Source organism: Selaginella moellendorffii, unplaced genomic scaffold (assembly GCF_000143415.4).
Source record: "Selaginella moellendorffii unplaced genomic scaffold, v1.0 SELMOscaffold_91, whole genome shotgun sequence".
Lineage (NCBI taxonomy): Eukaryota > Viridiplantae > Streptophyta > Lycopodiopsida > Selaginellales > Selaginellaceae > Selaginella > Selaginella moellendorffii.
In genome coordinates, this window is record NW_003314352.1 from 18,461 (window position 1) to 35,229 (window position 16,769).

The following is a 16,769-nucleotide window of genomic DNA, read 5'->3' on the forward strand; positions in this document are numbered from 1 at the left end:
ACTTTTCTTGTGAGAGCATATATAAATCAAGCTTAATTAACTAGAACTTCCAACAAGGGACTTAAACTTATAATGCTGCAAATTTACTTTACATTTCAAATTGGATGTTATAGTATTTTGCCTTTTATTTTAGAGAAAGCGTCAAGGCTAGTCTCAATGGTCCTGGTCTTTAGGAAAAGGCAATCACCTTGATTATTGTAGGCTTGGTTGATTAAGTGGAAAAGTATCCAATGAAGTTTTTGCTAGTCGTGCTGAAAGAGGCAATGAAGAGCATAACAACGACATAGATGTTGAGATGGATGCTCAAATTGATCTTAATGCTAGTGTTATTGAGGCTGTTGGTACTGGTGCTCCTGAGACTGCAACTATTAGTGGTAGAGTACTATCATTTGATGCTAATGGTGGTGGGGGAGCTATGCCTTTGGTTGTTGAGGCTGTTCGTGGCAAGGTAGATGAACTTACTAAGGAGGTTATTAGTAGTGTTGTAGCTGAATCTACTATGGAGGCTGTTGGGGGTGTAGTAGCTACTCCTACTACTCCTAAGGTTGGTGGTGCAGGGGGAGTTAGTGGTGGTGAGGGATTATGCATACATGATTCTAACACCATTTTAAATTACCATATTTGGGAAACAATCATCCAAGCTCAAGAACAGACAGTCAGTAAAGTGTTACAAGAAATGGTGTAGAATGGCCCTCATCATTTTTTGGTTCCTTTATGCCGGTTGGTTCAAAGCCATTACGTGTGCTTAACTTACGACCTCACATGGCTATCTATAGCTCCTTTGCAAAGGTTGGGTTTGGGAGCACAATTGGTACCTTCATCGTTTTACAATCTTTCCCTAGAACCAGTTGGACAAACAAGGTAGAAATGGGCAAAAAACTTAACAAAAAATGAAATAGAATGCCAAGAGATGTTGGTTTGCATGAGAACCATCCCTTAAGAGAAAACAAAAGTCAAGAAAAGGAAAAACCTCTAATGGAAGAAAGAAGGTGAAGAGACGTTGGTGTAAGTGTAAGGAACCAACTCTCCAAGGTGTTGTAGGCTAAAGGATCCCCGAAAGCATGACCAAAATGACAAAAAGTTTATCGAATGGGACCGAGTTGAAGATCAAGTCCAAGACCGACTCTGAGACCGAGTTCGAGATAGAGTCCAGGATCGAGTCTGATGCCGAATCGGAGACTGAGCTTGAGACCGAGTTCGAGACCGAGTTCAAGATAGAGTCCGAGATCCAAATCGGGTCCGAGACCGAGTCCGAGGTTGAGTCCGAAGTCAAGTCCGAGATTAGGTTCGAGATTGAGTCCGAGATTGAGTCCGAGACCGAGTCTGAAGTCGGGTCCGAGATTGAGTCCGAGATCGAATCCGAGACCGAGTCCGAGTACAAATACAAGTCAAGAGGTGAAAGCCCAAAGCGTGCGTCTCCCGGGGGGGGGGGGGGGGGGGGCTGCAGGGGGTTCCAAAAGTATAGTAGGGATAGTGAGGTCCAGGAACCAATCTTGAAGCAACTCTCCAGTGGTGCTTCTAAACTGACTTGAGGTTGAGACTGGGGCCGAGGGGCCTTGGGTGGGAGTGAGCATGGACTTGGGTGGTGCCTGAGGGGCCACCCAAGGAAGTGCTCAAGAGCAACTCCCACTCCCGATAGGGAAACCGATTGCAGTGCTCCCGACTCATGTGGAGTGGTGCCCCACTTGAGTATCTTGTGGCTCATTGGTCCTCGCCCTTCCTAAGGGCTTGGGCCTTCCCTTCGAGATGGAAGTGGGGGGGTAGAGGTACCCATACTGGGCTGTTAGGCCATAGTGTTTTGCCCTGGCGTCCCGAAGCAAGTGTTGCACCTAAGACTTGGGATTTAGAAGGTCCTATGATCAAGTGTTGTAATACCAAGGGGTGTTAGGAACTTAGAGGCTTGGTGTGCTTAGTTTCTTGTGCATGCGGGGAGTGTAGCCGAACCTTAAGTCCAGTCTAACCCGGGGAGGGGGATTGGGAGAGATTTGGGAATCTGTGGAATGATGGCTAACGCTCCATTGCTCGTGCAATGAGTAGCTGAAACCAAGTAGGACCAAGTAGGAGTTGGTACCATAGGCGGGAACCTTGGTGAGGGAACTTAGCAAAAACCAAGGCAGTGTTGGACGAATAGACGAGGTAAGCTGGCAAATTGGAAAGAAAAAATTTGTGGCTTACAATTTGGTATCGGAGCCTTTTCCTCAGTTCTAGCGAAGGATAGAGGCAGATTGCTAGGAGATGGCAAAGGTAGGGTGGAAACGAACCAAGGCGGAGACGGAACCTTCTCCAGAGTTGGAGCCTCCGGTCGAACAAGAGGCTATGGATGAGGAATCCTTACATGAGGAGGACTTTAGTGAGGAAACTTCCAAATAGGAGTCCGGTGGCAAGGAGCGGTCGTCCAAGGCTCGATTGGACGTTCTAGAAGGACAATTGGCACAGACTAATGCCCTACTGGAGACTTTCATACGCAAGCTAAAGCATGACGAGAAGCGGAAGAAAAGGCAAAAGACTGCGGAGGTTGGCAGCGCAAAAGGTGTAGACCCTTCGATAGGGACTGAAGCAAAAACCAGACAAGATTGAATAGATCGAAGTGGAATCGGTGCCTCAAACAGTTCCCAAGTACAAACCAAAGCCCCCATTGGTCTTCAAGGGAGTGAACGATTATAAGGTGGTGGAGGATTGGTTTTACGATATGGAGGACTACTTCCGAGCGTTGTGGTTACTGAGTTCGGAGAAGGTCCCATGTGCAAAACCATACTTGGCAGATAATGCCAAGTCTTGGTGGAGAACAACAGAGGCCAACGAAGGACCGATGGCCACTTGGGAGATAATGAAGGTGAGGATCTGCGCAACTTATGTTCCTCCAAATGCTACTCTGCATCTAAGAGACGAGTTGAGTAGGCTGAAGTAGACCAGAACCATTCAGGAGTATGTGAATAGGTTTATGGCAAAGAGGATACTTGTCACAGACATGGGGGATATGGATGCATTCCATGCCTTCATATCGGGTTTGCAAACCTGGGCTCGTGGCGAGGTGATGCGTTGGAACCTGACCAATTACAAAGAAGCGTTGGATGCGGCTATCAAGGAGCATTTCAACGATAATCTGTGAAAGGGGAACACGACGGGGTTGGGGTCCACATTTAGCAAAGGGGCCAAACCAAGGGGAACATATAGCAAAGGGAAATTCAAGAAGAGTTTCTCTAAGAATGAGTCCTCGAGGTTTCGAAAAGGCAAATCCAGTGGCTAGCGAGCAAGTACGTAGGGGAGTCAAACAAAAAAAGACAAGCCCACGGATAATAAAGTCAAGTCATTTAGCAGCGTGGGAAATAACGTATGTTACAACTGCGGTGAAGCGGAACACTTTTCGAAGGAATGTCCCTACCTAAAGAAGGCCAGAGCCAATATGGCCATTAAGTTGAATGATGTCCAACCTAAGGTATGTGATCTAGTCCCTAGCTCAAAGTTACTCATTACACAAGCAACTTTGGTAGAGAGCTGTTCGCGACATCTACTAACCCTCCGAGGGAAGTTCGGAGGTAGCTTTGTTAAGATCCTTATTGACACGGGTGCTTCAGATAATTTTGTGGCTGCAGACATAGTCTGGCAAGCCGAACTAATGGTGTAGCGACTGGGCAAACCAAGGACTATAGAGTTTGTTCAAGGTAGCTAAAGCACCGATGAGGTACTTCGACAAGCGAGAGTCGAAGTAGGGACTTGAAAAGTAAACAGGGATTTCACCGTGTTGGTAATGGTGGGATTTGATGTGATCTTTGGGATGGATTGGTTCAATCGGTTTGTGGTAGCCCTGTATGAACAAAGTAGGAACCTTGTGGTACTAGCGAATGCCCAAGGAAGAAGATCTAGGGTGGAGGCCTAGGATCTAAAGGTAGGGCAATGCAAGGCCAAAGATTCCTGCCTAAACCTGGTGTCCACGAGAGGACAACTCACTAAAGGGACCAAGGCTACATTTTTGTGCTTACTCTTGGTGAGGAGTGACAAAAAGACAAGAACGGAAGAAGTACCTTTACTGATCCAGCAGGTGTTGGACCAATTCCAGGATACCATGTCAGAGGAGCTACCGGCGAGGTTGCCCCCCACACGACCGATAGAACATAAGATTGAGCAAGTCGAGGGTGCTGAGGCAGTGGTTCGTCCCCCCTATTGTTTGAATGAAAAAGAACTCGTGGAGCTCAAGCGCCAACTAAAGGAGTTGGTGGAAAAAGGGTATGTTAGGTTGAGCAAGTCACCGTATAGGGCGCTAGTGCTATTTGTGAAAAAGAAAGATGGATCTATGTGCATGTGCATAAATTACCGGTTACTCAACAAGTATACAAAGAAGAACAAGTACCCTTTGCCAAGGATTGAGGACCTGTTCGATAGGTTGGGAAAGGCAAAATACTTCTCAAGGATTGACCTAAGGTCAGGATACTACCAAATCAGGGTAGCAGAGGAAGATGTCAAGAAGACAACCTGTCGAAAGAGGTATGGGAGCTTCAAGTTTCTGGTGATGCCCTTCGGGCTATGCAATGAGCTGGAAATGTTTTCAGCGTTGATGAACCATATCTTTGTACCCTATCTGGATCACTTTGTGGTCGTCTATATTGACGACATCCTGATCTATAGCGAAACACTAGAGGAGCATGCCAAACACTTGATGAAGATGTTTGAGAAACTAAGGGAACACTAGCTGTATGCTAAAGAGAGCAAATGTGACTTTGCTCAATAAAAGGTAAAGTTTCTCAGGCATGTAGTGGGCAAGGACGGGCTCAAGGTGGACCCTGAGAAGGTCCACACGATCCAGGATTAGGAGTGACCATCGAATGTACACGAGTTAAGGGCATTCTTGGGGCTATGCAACTACTATCGAAAGTTTATCAGACACTATTCAAGAGTAGCTCTGCCCTTAACGGACCAAACGGGAAAAGGGAAGATGATATGGACAACAGAATGCGAGGCGGCATTCGTCCACCTCAAGGGGAAGTTGAGGAAGGCTCCTGTGTTGGCAATACCAAACTTTGGTAAGGACTTTGAGGTAGAAATAGATGCTTCATACTTTGCGTTGGGTGTAGTTTTGAAGCAAGACAACCATCCAATAGCGTTCTTCTCGAAGAAGTTGGACAAGGCTCAACAAAAGTGGCCTGCCCACAAGAAGGAATTGTTTGCGGTGGTCAAGGCGCTCAAGGAGTGGCGACACTACCTTGGGAGACACTTCAACACGGACAATGTGGCAATGAAACACTTCTTGTCACAACCCGACCTGAGGGGAAAACAAGGTTGGTGGGCCAATGCTTTGGCCGAGTTTGATTACGAGATTCTGTACAAGCTTGGGAAGAGCAACATTGTGGCAGATGCGCTAAGTTGAAAAGCGAGCTTGAAGTTGGCAATATCCAGCACGACAGCAACCTTTTGGGATGATGTGCGGACTGCATACAAGAACGATGGTTTAGCACAAGAATTGTTGTTGAGGAATCTAGAGGCATGGGAAGCTCACCAGAGAGGTGAGCTGCCAACAGAAGAGAAAACGGGCTATGTGGAACGCAACAAACTCATATATTACAAGCAAACGAGGGTGTATGTTCCAAAAGAGGAACTAAGGAAGGTAGCCTTAGAAGAGTGTCATGACGGACCTCTTGCGGGACACAGCAGAGTGCCCAAAACAATGGGCTTACTCAAGAGGAAGTACTACTGGCCAGATATGGCTAAGGACGTCCAAGACTATGTAAAGACATGTCTAACATGTCAGCAGGTCAAAGTCGTGACTAAAGCTAGTGGGGGCTTGTTACAAAGCATCCCAATTCCAGATTGTCCATGGAAATGTTTTACGATGGACTTCATTACGGGACTCCCCCCAAGCGAGGGGTTCGATGTGATATTTGTGGTGGTGGATTGATTTTCAAAGATGGCACATTTCATACCCACCACAACAGAAGTGGATGCGAAAGGTGTGTCGAAGCTGTTCTTCGAACAAGTGGTTCAAGTGCGGGGAAGGCCAGAAGAGATTATCTCAGATCGAGATAAGATCTTCACCAGTGGGTTCTGGAGAACACTCCTAGAACAGTATTGCACCAAGTTTAAATTCAGCACAGCCTATCACCCACAGACAGGTAATGGGTATTAAGTCAAGTTTGATGGCACTAACACTTCTTGACAGACGGACAAACGGAAAGGGTGAATAGGCAGCTAGAGGATTATTTGCGATGCTATGTCTAGGGAGACCAGACCAATTGGGTAAGTCATTTGGGACTTGCGGAAATGTGTTACAACAATTCACCACATTCGAGCATCGGGGTGAGTCCATGGGAAGTTATCAATGGGCGAGCTATTGAAGGTCTTGTGGAACTCGGCGTGGCCAGGTATCATGGAGAGTTACCTGCAGTGGAGGCATTCACGGCGGAAAGACTCAACATTTGGAATCTAGTGAGGGATTCCTTGGAATGGGCTAAACAAAGGCAAACCAAGTACGTGAACCAGAAGCGCCAGGATGTAGAGTTCTAAGCTGGGGAGAAGGTGTGGCTGAACACCAAGAACCTCAGGCTACCAAGTGGGATCAGCCGGAAGTTGACCCAAAGGTAAAAATGCATGTATTCCTGTAAATGAATTAATCTTAAGTTCCTTAAGCAGGTTTGCAAGGCCTTATGAAATTGAGGCTTGAATCGGTAAAGTGGCTTACCATCTCCGACTTCGAGAAATGGGGAAGATGCACCTCGTGTTCCACATGAACTTACTCAAGCCGTATTTTGAGGATTCGCTTCGCAAAGACTAAATAAGACTTTTATCTGAGGTTATCCAAGGGGAAGAGGAATACGAAGTCGAGGCCATCCTCAATTTGTGTGTAAGCGACTAATTTTTCTATTCTACTTTAGTCACTTAACCACACCTCCGACCACTTGAAGGAGTCTCATTCACAACCTCCATCAGTCCAATTTAGGACTTGGGACTTGCTAGCCCCAAGAATGGCATCCATGCCACTCAACACTTGCACCTGGTCCAAGTGCTCCACGTATCCGGTCCCAAGACCGACACCCAAAGGTACCACTGACGTCTCGGCCCATTACGCTAAGGCCATGCCCATTCACCTTTGCTGCACTAGTGGTCCAATACCACTTGCATCACCATCCCGTCTCTCCAAGACTGGGCCATCTGTCCACGAGTGGTCATCCTAGATCCACACCTTAGCATCCTTAGGATGCCCACAGACATGGGGAATCGCCTTCCCCAAAGTCCCTTTGTCAGTTCCTACCAAGTCCCTTCCTGCCCCTGGCCGTGTTTGCTAACATTGCCACTGGATCGAGGCCCACAGGCCCGACCACTAAGTCCCACGGTCCTCTGGGACTTCCTCCCCACACGACTGTGTCCTTGGTCACTACCCCAGAGGACTGCTCCTCTTCCTTTCCACAGTCTGGGCCTTTGGGACAACATTTCGGAACACCGTGGCCTTACGCGAGCCACCTGGGTACTCTCCCTGCCTTTGGCCTTTAGGTGCTCTAGCCATGGGCTTAGAGCGAGGTCCCGTTGAGCCATGCCTGGTATCCAAGTAGGTAGTGCCACCCACACTTGGATTGGGAGCATCGGCCAGTCGATCTCCCGGGGGAACTAGAGCCGGCTCTTGAACACTTCACCAAGCTACCCCACTTGTCGGTCCGTATTCACTCTAGTCTTGGACTTCCTAGTGGTCAGTTCATCACCCAACACTAGGTCTGGCCTCCCTGGGCCAAACTGGCCTTTCCTGGCCAAACTGGCTCCACTGCAGTCCTCCCCCTACTATACTTTTGGAGCTCACCAAACCCCCCAGGGTCTGGGAGACAAACGCTTTGGGCTTTCACCCTCTCAGACTCGAACTCAGACTCGGACTCGGACTCGGACTCGGACTCGGACTCGGACTCGGACTCGGACTCGGACTCGGACTTGGGCTCAGTCTCAGCCTTGGCCTCGGTCTCGGTCTCGGTCTCGGTCTCGGTCCCGGTCTCAGTCTCAGTCTCGGTCTTGGTCCCAGTCTCGGTCTCGACCTCGGACTCCATCTCGGGTCCTTCTCGGACTCCATCTCGGACTCCATCTCGGACTCCGTCTCGGCCCATCTCGGACTCCATCTCGGTCCACCTCGGACTCCATCTCGGACTCCATCTCGGGTCCATCTCGGACTCCATCTCGGACTCCATCTCGGGTCCATCTTGGACTCCATCTCGGGTCCATCTCGGACTCCGTCTCGGTCCACCTCGGACTCCACTTCGGGTCCATCTCGGACTCCATTTCGGACTCCATTTCGGACTCCACTTTGGGTCCATCTCAAACTCCAACTAGGGTCCATCTCGGACTCCATCTTGGACACTTCCATGTGTCATATGTTGGTCCTTTTTGGGTCCCTTTTTGGAGCCTTGCTTATTGCTCGCTTCGTGCTCGCTCCTTGAGCACTTTGTTGGGAGTTCCACTCCCGCTCTTGACCTTCCCAATCAAAGCTTTTAGTCCAAACGTGTTACACTCGTTTGGGCTTTCACTTCGGCCACTACCACATGGCACCCTTTCCGGCTCCACTTTGGGCCCTAGGGATTTTGTGTCTCACAACTCCACCACCCATAGACGAAGTTCGATGTCCTCATCGAACGGTAAACCATTTTATAAAGGAACACCCGCATATGTTACCATTTCCATCCTTGGCACCTAACCAATATTTGTCAATGGTTTGACATTGAAGGCTCACCATGCCTTCTCCATATTCGTCAATGGTTTGACACCAAAGGCTCACCATGCCTTGCCCATCCTCCAAGGAGGATAGTCTCTCCAACTTAGAGACTCATTTGACCACCTGGGGTGGGTTGCTCCTTTTCATTGGTTCAGTTCTCGCTAAACCCGTTAGAGACACCCTCTCTAACTCAATTCCACTACTCATTCTTGAGTAGTCACAGATTCCATTGATCTACCTTTACACTTTGGAACGTTTACTTTTGACTTCTTGAAGTCAATTTCCTAGCTGTCTCCGACACTTGCCTTGCACATTTTGTGCAACTCCACTTCCCCTCCTAGGAAGTTCTCTACTCGAGGGCACCCTCATCCTCTTTTCTATTTTTGTGCCACCATTGGCATTATGTTCCATTTATCATTATTTGTGCTAGGGCTGTCCACGGCCCTATCTTTTGGCTACGTTGCCGCTCCTCTCTTGGAGCTTTTATTTCGCCAAATCGGAGCACTTGGGAATCTATCCTTGGAAGTCCACTTCCCTTCCCACAATCCGTTAGCACCCAACACGTTAGTGTTCTTGGCCTAACTTTGCCATTTGGTTTCTTTCCCATGATTCCCATGGCTCTTTTCTTAGCCATTAGTCTTTTGCTCCTATCCTTGAATGTTGTACCTAACAACATCGGATCATTACCTCCATTCTCGAGGTATCCTTTTGATTCCATAGCAAAGACTTTTCTTTGCCAAGTCCAAAGGGTGCTCACCCCTAGTACGTCACTTTAGCATTTCCTGCTGTGGGCTCTATCCATGGCCCAACTTTTGAGACCCTCCCTTGGATCTTTCATAGAGGCCACTTTCCTCGGACTTACTATGCCATAACCGTGACATAGCTCATTTCCCATAGGTGCTCTTCCCACTTGGTCACCTTGACCAAGCCACACCATTATCAGTAGTTAAGCTCTATTTCGTTAAAGTGGGATTTATTCAGTAAAATGGGACTAGGTACAAATTTTCAAGTATTTGAAAATGACGTGAAATTATATGTTTTTTGTCCAGGGGCTAGACATATCTGGGGCATGGTGACTAGCGCGGTGACTTTGTGTCCAGACTGAGTCCATCTGGTTGTATAATAAATCTCATTGTCAAGGTGAACAAGCCAAATCTGAAGCTAAAGAAGAGCGATGGCATGCGCGCACACACTATTTGTTTGTTCATTGAGCGTGTGGTGAGCTTTCCAAGATGAACGTCATTCCTATTAGCCAGACATATAACTTAATGGTGAGAACATTTAGATATTATTCAATGTTATCTTTTTCTAACGAATCTAATTGTGAAGGTGTAGCAAGAGGCATTGCTATTCTGGAGAAGTCATTTAACTCATTTGACCCTTAGTGTATTTTCATGAAACTAAATAACATTCATATTATTAAGGAATTTCTCTAGTACCTTTTTTTTACGACATAGAGGCTTGCATTTCTTTCAAAGGTGATTTAGTAAAAGGCCTGAGGGCACATGCCATTCTATTTCTCAGACCGGTATTAAGATATACTAGTGCAAAGGGAAAAAAGTATTTGGTGATCAAGTAAATGGCATGAGGGCACACGCCATTATAAGCCTAAGCGCTAGTGGACACCTCCTTTTTGGTGTCACGCCTCACGCCATCACGCCATGCCATCACGCCTCCTCTGATTCAGATTCAAATTGTTCACCTTGAAATAAAATATATTAGAAACTTAGTAAAGGAATATTAATGAATCTCACCTTGAACCCGGGTTATGAATGCTCTTGCTGCATCTCTTGCATGGTCTGGCAAGGTGATGGTGGCACTCTGCTTCCGCATCCAACCATGCACAACATTATCCACCGATATGCTCATGCTGGGATCCCTTGGATTCAGCACCCATCTCTTTTCTAGGCAATCCTTCGTATATCCAGAACTTGGCTTGAACCACTCCATAGTTACATTGAAGGAGTTAGTTTCCACGTCCTCCTCTGCATCAGTGATGCAGCGCCCCACCCATATCATTTGTTTTTTATTACTGGGTCTGACAAGCACGACCATTCCTTTGCAGACCTGTACTGGATTGAATGCTGAATCCGGCTTCTTGTTCCTCGGCCCACAATAGTGATCCTCAACATCGTTATCTGTCACTGCATTTCCAGAGGACATTGTTCCGCTACTATCTGGTGCTCTGGGTTTCGGCCAAAAGGACTCTTCCAATTCTTCATATACAACCGGCCCATTTTGGATAGCAGATATAATCTTCTCCCAGTATTCAAGCAAAGGCTTGCACCTCTTAAAATAGGATTCTCCACCAAACACCAACCCCCTCTTCCAGAAGGCAATATGCTATCTAATCCCGGCCACTATACTTTCCTGGTCTTTGAGTCCATCCGGGTGCATCGGCCGTGGGGAACCCTGAGGAATCATAGGTTCCCCAGTTATGGGATCTCTCTTGAAGAGTTCAATGCTGTCCACTGGCAGCCACACTGTGTCCCATTCTCTCATCTTGTACCTCATCACTAGAGCACCGTCACGCATGCTGAAATGAAACTGAAGAGGCTTGGAGTGGCCAATCAGCGTTTCGGATCCGTCCCTGATGTAGCCTCTTACAAACCCCTTAAAGTCTGGAACCTCTGTCACAAGTGCAGCTTTAACAGTGCCTTTGATGCAATTTTGGAATTCATCGTAGAGTTGTGGGAGGGTGAGGACATTGGATTGCCGGAGGGACTCTGCCAGGTGACTGAACATGGCATCGATGTCTTCATGAGTGTGCCCAACCATGAGAAAGCCAAGTGTAACCGTTTCAAATATGCCTTTGGCAACAAGCATTGCCAAGTACGCAAAGACGTACATGTTTTTGTTCTCACTGCCAGCATTGTCTGTTTGGAGCAGAAGATGGGGTGGAAGGCCACATCGGCCGCAAGAACTTCCTTGAGATTCTGCTTCGTTTGGATGAAGCTGTGCATTCACCGGGCGACCAGCCTCGTCGGAATGGCATGAGGCCTCACGTGATAACCCTACAATCTGATGGCCAACATATTCACTGAGATGGCATGGGGCCCCACGCGATACTGCAAGCCTTTGCTCCTCCTCCAGCTGAACCCTGTATGGGGTTCGATCGACAAGGGCCTTATGCAAGGGTTGGCCGTTCAGCTCAGTCTGCGCACTTTGCAGAGACCTTAAGTGTTTTGCTAGGGACACAATCATCATGTTTGCACCCCCACCACCCCATAGAGGTACAAAGAAGTTCCCATAGTTCTGGGCACCATGCCCATGAGCGATTATGCCAAACAGAGACACAGGCAGCTGCATGGATGAAGAGATTGCCTTAGGGGCAGGATTGAGTCGAGGTAAGCACGTCTTTTTCTGGTCCATTTTGTCGTGGATGATGCAGAGGTAAGAGTCAGGTCTCTCCATGGAGAGAATCCTGTTATGATAATATGCAGTCCTGCAGCTTCTCTGCTCGATGTTGTGGTCGAGCTGCCTTCTAACCAACGTCTCTCGCTCTTGAGCGCTGCAAGAATTCTTCGACAAAGCCATTTTGATAGCAGTGCACTCGTCACACTTTGAAAAGCTGGAGTACTTTCCTATACTCACATCCCTGAACCTGTTGCTCCACAATCTACTAAATCTAGATTGGCTCAGCTTCCTGTAGCCATTACTCTGGAGTTCCCGATTCACATCTTCCAATATGGCCCCCTTGGTATACATGGAAGGGAGAACTCGTTGGGTGTCTCGTGTTCCATCTTCCAAGAGGCGGGTTTTATGTGGTTGCTGCTCGCTACATGTCTCGATAAACCTCTTGAAGATTGCCTCTCCATATACAACATGACCCCTGGTTTTGTGCGTACCATCGTTCCCATGGACTGCCTGTTGAACCCTTTGTTCCTCGAACTTAGTTTTGATTCTGTAGAATGTGCTTCGAGGGACTCCATAAATGATTCTCCATGCCTTCATGCAGACCAAACCCCTCTGAAAGACCATGCCCCCCACCTGATGTTCTGAAGCATCAGTAGATGACCATAATGCCTCATACACAAAATTGCGAGCTGCCTTCCAGGACAATGTCTTGTATCTTGCTCTCTCCTCTTCAATAGCATCCTAATCAGCATGTTGACAGCACCTCCTCTTGCAACAAGCAACTGTTGAGACCATTCGAACCTCCATCGCCATTTTCTGCCTTTTCGGTTCATTGCTCAGATCCCTTTGGCTGCACTTTAGGAAGGTGTACTTTCTTTTCCCAAGAAGAGATGTTCTGTCATCAGTTGTAGTGGTGTTTGATTGTGAATCCTTCACATTCTCAAACACTAAATGCCTCAATTTCCACCGCACAATGCTTCCAATAGTCAGACTGTTTTCTTCTGTGTCAACAACCTCTAAAATCGCAACTCTAATATCATCCCAGCCCAATTCTTGATTAGCAACCGCATCTCTTGGATCGACAACTGTGGCTAAGCCCTTAGCTACCACCTCCCCCTCGGGGTTGTTTAGAAACACCTTTGCCTGAATCCATGTAGCACGGTTCTTAAGATCCACGGAGGGAACATGCATCGCACTTGCGCTGTCCCTAACATCTGCTTTTTTCTGCAGATTTTTCAAGGCAACAACAACATTTACCCCGACGACCATCTCTCCTCGTTCAATAGCGACCACATTCCCATCGAAGACAGTCTCTACTGATACAGCAGCATTGCCTTCCCCAAGCCTTTGACAGTGTATAACAAAGTTCCGATCCATAGACACAAGGGTCCCTTTTGCAACTCTCTTCCCACCATTCAAAATGTAAACCTTTTCCCCAACCCTGAAGGTCATTCTCAAAGTGCAGAAAAGAAGTTAAGACCATACAAAAAATGATTGGAGAATGGCCTAAATCATAACATACCAAATAGCATGAGGCCACATGCCATTATTCAAACATGCTATTGACACCCACGTGAAATTTCCCATTCACAAAATTGGCATGAGGCCTCATGCCATCTTGATATACACACAGCTGCAGGCAAGTAAAAACATACATGACAATACGCTAGCCATGAAATTGCAAGGGCCCAAGATGGCATGTGGCCTCATGCCATTTCTAAATGTGGTCCTAAGCCATTCCATGGTGAACATACCAGGAAGCACAAGTGCCGAATATCAAGAGGAAGCGGTAGCCACACCAAAGACAGCACCGCTCGCAACACCGCAACTACTCGTAGCGCCGCTCGCACAAACTGCCACTCGCATAAACTGCCGCTCACAATGGCGCTCGCAATGCCGCAACCGCTTGTAGACGCATAAACCACAACTCACAACGCCACTTACACAAGCAGCGCTCACTGCACTCAGCGGAACCAAGAACACGGCGCACAAAAATAATAGACCTAGGAATGAGTTCGAGAATTCAAAAATAACACACGCTTGAACATCACATCAAATCCTCTGACAAACCAGATCTTATGATTCCTCTGACAAATTTCAAACTGAGTAGCTTCTAGACTTTGCTGTCGGAGGTTGAACTTTGTCACATCATGTCCTTGCCTCGATCCAGCTGTGCCATGTCAGTGATTCGAACTTTGCCATGCCGTGTCAGCGATCCGCGCCAAGATTATTTGCCGTGTAAAGGAATAATTATGCTATGTGTGTACGTCCATTTATGACAATTTAAGGCCACACGCCATTCAAAGAATAATGCTAGTCGAGCATTTTTTGGTGCATTTTTGGGTTCAAAATTGCATGAGCCCACACGCTATAAAGTTTACCTGTACCAAAAATAGAAACAGCTTTATTTACTTGGGAATTTAAGTGGTTGAGGCATTTTTAAACTTACAAACACATGCCCTACTTACATTCCTTTGGTTGCTTAAAATTCAAAAATATTATAAACCTTTCTTTTTGCATTTTCAATGTTTTCAATTATGGTTTTTGATTTTCGCAGGACCAGCCTAGTAATCTATTTGCATCCCGTCATGTTTATAGCTAGCTTTCGTTTGTCCCCTTCGCTAGCCTGAGATACATCTGCTCGGCATCTGCCTCTTACAGCATTTGCCCAGAAAGGGCATCTTTCTTCACGCAGCATTTGCCACATGTTTAGGGTTTAGGGTTTAGGGTTTAGCAATTCAGTAGCTTGATAGATGCAAAATCCTTTGATATGTCACAATGCCCCTAGGACCATAAACACATTTCAATAGAGAGGGTCTTTTCATTTCATAACTCCTTATGTAGATCTTGGTGAAACTAGAGTTAGTGAAGTTGGTTTCTTGTGATCCCGCATCTGATTGTGATGTCCCTTTGCAGTGTCGATGGAAAGGTCAATGCACACTAAATTGTAGAATCTTGGAGCAAAATAACGGTTGGATCTATGGCAAATGCCCCTGAAACATTGTAAGGCTCGTGTGGTCTCATGTGGTGTCCGATCGAGATGCTTCTTTGTAGGGTCATCAAGAAGGACATTGTATACCATTCTGTAAAATCTAGTTGCGATCTAACGGTTGGACCTCCAGAAAACTCAAAACAATCTCGCGCGTGTTAGAATATTCTAGGAATATACTCCTATGTGCCCCTGAAAATGGCATGCGGCCCCACGCCATTCAAGAGATAACGCCAGATGACGCCGAGCATTTTTTGGTGCATTTTTTGGGATCAAAATTGCATGAGCCCACACGCTTGAACGTCACATCAAATCCTTTGACAATTTATTTAGCTGAACATCTGGCATTTTTGGAAATACAAGATGCTTTGGAATATCCAATCATGCATGGTATAAATATAGCGAGGGTATTAAATGATATCCCAATCATGATCTTTCTTTTGGATTTCGCGTGCATGCAGTCCGAGGAATGATGACGTTGCGGATTTCTTTTGGATTTCACGTGCATGCATGCGCGCGGCGATCCAGAAATTAATGGTGGCGCCCAAGTCCGAGGAATGATTACCAACCGTCGTGACATTTCGCGCGTGTGAGGTTAGGTTTTGCATTTTGCTTCGTACTCGCGCTCGCACACTCGCGCTCACATCGCGCTCCCACTCGCGATCACGCTCACATTCGCGCTCATCTACCTTCTCTACAGGTTTCTCGTGTGCATCGGCGTCCACTCGCGCTTGCATCACACTCGCGCTCGCATCGCGCTCGTGTGCATCGGCATCCACTTCAAGACACACCCAGTTTGTAACTTCGCTGCTGTAAGCCACAAATTTTTCCTTTTCAATTTGCCAGCTTACCTCGTCTATCCGACCAACTCTGCCTTGGCTTGTGCTAAGTTCCCTCGCCAAGGTTCCCGCCTATGGTACCAGCTCCTACTTGGTCCTACTTGGTTTCAGCTACTTACTGCACGAGCAACGGAGTGTTAGCCATCCATCTACGGATTCCCAAATCTCTCCCAATCCCCCTCCCCGGGTTAGACTAGACTTAAGGTTCAGCTACACTCCCCGCAGGCACAAACAGCCAAGCACACCAAGCCTCCTGTTCCTAACACCACTTGGTACCACAAGACTTGATCATGGGACCCTCTAAATCCCAAGTCTTGGGTGCAGCACTTGCTTCGGGACGTCGGGGTGAAACACCGTGGCCTAACGGCCCGGTATGGGTACCTCTACCCCCCCACTTCCATCCCGAAGGGAAGGCCCAAGCCCCTAGGAAGGGCGAGGACCAATGAGCCACAACGTACTCAAGTGGGGCACCACTCCACCTGAGCCGGGAGCACCGCAGTCGGTTTCCCTTTCGGGAGTGGGAGCTGCTCTTGAGCACTTCCCTGGGTGGCCCCTCTGGCACCACTCAGGCCCATGCTCACTCCCACCCAAGGCCCCTCGGCCCCAATCTCAACCTCAAGTCAGTTTGGAAGCACCACTGGAGAGTTCCTTCAAGACTGGTTCCTGGACCTCACTATCCCTACTATACTTTTGGAACCACCTGCAGCCCCCCCCCCTGGGAGACGCACGCTTTGGGCTTTCACCCCTTGACCCGTATTAGTATTTGGACTTAGTCTCTGGCTTGATCTCGGACCCGATTTCGGATCCGACTTCGGATTCGGTCTCGGACTCGATCTCGGACTCGATCTCGGACCCGATCTCGGACCCGACCTCGGACTCGACCTCGGACTCGGTCTCGAACTCGATT